The following is a 2,500-nucleotide window of genomic DNA, read 5'->3' as shown; positions in this document are numbered from 1 at the left end:
GGGATTTTCTTTCTGGGAACGGGATGGGACAGGTTATTGGAATAACGGGTTATTGCTGTTTACAGTCCATCTGTTGACTGTGATCCACTTTAGTGTGTGACACGAAGCTAGAATTTAAAGCTTCTGATTGGCTACTTATCCTTCTAGAATGTCAATAACCTGATACTAACCCGATTATACTGGATACATGTCTTCAGAAATCAGTTTATTAGCCAAAAACCTACCTGTGCAAATCAGATTTCTCATAAACCGATAACGGCAATAAACCGGTTATGAAAACTGTTTATTCAGTTTACATGAGCACTTGAAAAAAACGGTAACTCCAAAAACCTGATCATAAAGGTTTATTGATGTGCATCTAAACGGGCTCATTATGTCCCACCTTTGGCCTAATGGGTAAGGAGGTGACCCTAACGTTAGAGGACTGCAGGTTCGAATCCCACCTAACCCTTAACTTGCCCTACACCACACCGCCATGGCTGAAGTGCCCTTAAACAAGACACCTAACCCCTCAATAAAGTAATCAGGGAGGTGGACTGTGAGGCATTATTATTATTATTATTATGATTATTATTATTGTTAATAGTAGTAGTTGTAGTATTATATTAAATTATTATTACGTTATTATTACTATTACTATTATTATTGTTGTTATTGTGAAAGCCCAACTGGGAAACCCATTCTCATTGTGACACAGCACACAAGTGCACGCTGCACACAATGAAATTGTATTTCTGCCTCACCCGTGCAAGGGGGCAGCAGTAGCCTACGTTGGGACGGTACCATGCTCAGGGTACCTCAGTCATGGAGGAGGATGGGGGACAGTAGAGTACCATGGAGGAGGATGGGGGACAGTAGAGTACCATGCTCAGGGTACCTCAGTCATGGAGGAGGATGGGGGACAGTAGAGTACCATGGAGGAGGATGGGGGACAGTAGAGTACCATGCTCAGGGTACCTCAGTCATGGAGGAGGATGGGGGACAGTAGAGTACCATGCTCAGGGTACCTCAGTCATGGAGGAGGATGGGGGACAGTAGAGTACCATGGAGGGGGATGGGGGACAGTAGAGTACCATGGAGGAGGATGGAGGACAGTAGAGTACCATGCTCAGGGTACCTCAGTCATGGAGGAGGATGGGGGACAGTAGAGTACCATGCTCAGGGTACCTCAGTCATGGAGGAGGATGGGGGACAGTAGAGTACCATGCTCAGGGTACCTCAGTCATGGAGGAGGATGGGGGACAGTAGAGTACCATGGAGGAGGATGGGGGACAGTAGAGTGCCATGCACAGGCTACCCCAGTCATGGAGGAGGATGGGGGACAGTAGAGTACCATGCTCAGGCTACCTCAGTCATGGAGGAGGATGGGGGAGAGTAGAGTACCATGCTCAGGCTACCTCAGTCATGGAGGAGGATGGGGGAGAGCACTGGTTAATTATTTTCCCCTCCAAGCTGGCGGGTCAGGAGTCGAACCGACAACCTTTGGGCTATAAGTCTGACACCCAAACCGCTTGCCCATGACTGCCCATTAATGCTATATATTGTAATTATTATTATTATTATTAATAATAATAATTTCACTCTTCAGCTGCCTCTCTTTCCCCCTCTCTCGCATTCTCTCTCTCATCTTGTAAGGTAATGTCTGTGTGTTCAAAACTCTGACATGGCTTTCAGCTTGCTGTGTTAGGTCGCCCTCTGGCGGTGGTCATGTGGCCTCGCAAGGCTTATTGGCTGGGACGTGACGTCATGACGTTGACCCTGACGTTGAGCTGAACTCTGCCCCCTCTGAAGAGACACTGGGAGAGAACAGAAGTGACTTCGAGCTGCAGGCTGAACTGAAAACATTAAACACAGTAAGGATACTTTGCTCTGCTCTCTCTAACACACACACACACACACACACACACACACACACACACACGTTGACTCTTGTACCGAATATGCACAAACTGCACGCGACTGCAGCGGGCTGGAAATGTGTTCTGTTTTGGAGTTGAACCAACGCGCACACTGAAGAGTCCGTTTCTCAGTGCCCGCGGTGGTCAGTCGCGCGACAGCGTGCTACAATTCCCCTCTGTGTGCACGAGAGCGGGGTTATTGATAGCCTGTAAAGCAAGGCGAGTTAGAGTTTCGGATTTAGCGACTCTCTCTCTCTCGCTACTGGGAGCAGACGAGATGAGGGCTAGAACGACTACGGCGGTCAGCGCGTGGATACGTCATTCAGGCCTGAAAGCGGGGGCGTCACCCGGACTCTATTCGCTCTCGAGGCCCCGGCAACTTGTGCAGTGTTCTTCTAGAAGTGAGTGAGTGAGAGAGAGAGAGATGAGGGTGCGTCTTAATTTGTGACCTTGCCTCCTCCACTTGCGCTTGTCTCCTCGCCCCGCCTCCTGGCCCCTCATCCGTGGAGAAAACGATAAAGTTTCCCAGCTGTCAGCCTAGCCACAACAACTTTTGAGGGACTGTTTTTCATTCACCTTAACAATTGCAAACGAGAAAAAGA

At 48.6% G+C, this 2,500-nt stretch overlaps 1 protein-coding gene across 1 annotated transcript in view; it reads left to right on the top strand.

Annotated features, from left to right (window-relative positions):
• The first annotated feature begins 1,758 nt into the window (after nt 1-1,758).
• Nucleotides 1,759-2,500, top strand: part of esd (esterase D/formylglutathione hydrolase) — a 10,642-nt gene continuing 9,900 nt past the window's right edge. Inside the window, exon 1 of the mRNA XM_063193151.1 lies at nt 1,759-1,853. The gene's annotated coding sequence lies outside the window, so the exon portion shown is untranslated. The remainder of the gene's footprint in view (nt 1,854-2,500) is intronic.

Source organism: Engraulis encrasicolus, unplaced genomic scaffold (genome assembly GCF_034702125.1).
Source record: "Engraulis encrasicolus isolate BLACKSEA-1 unplaced genomic scaffold, IST_EnEncr_1.0 scaffold_29_np1212, whole genome shotgun sequence".
In the NCBI taxonomy this organism is placed as follows: Eukaryota; Metazoa; Chordata; class Actinopteri; order Clupeiformes; family Engraulidae; genus Engraulis; species Engraulis encrasicolus.
The sequence above is the reverse complement of the archived record's forward strand: the minus strand, read 5'-3'. Positions and strand labels throughout refer to the sequence as shown.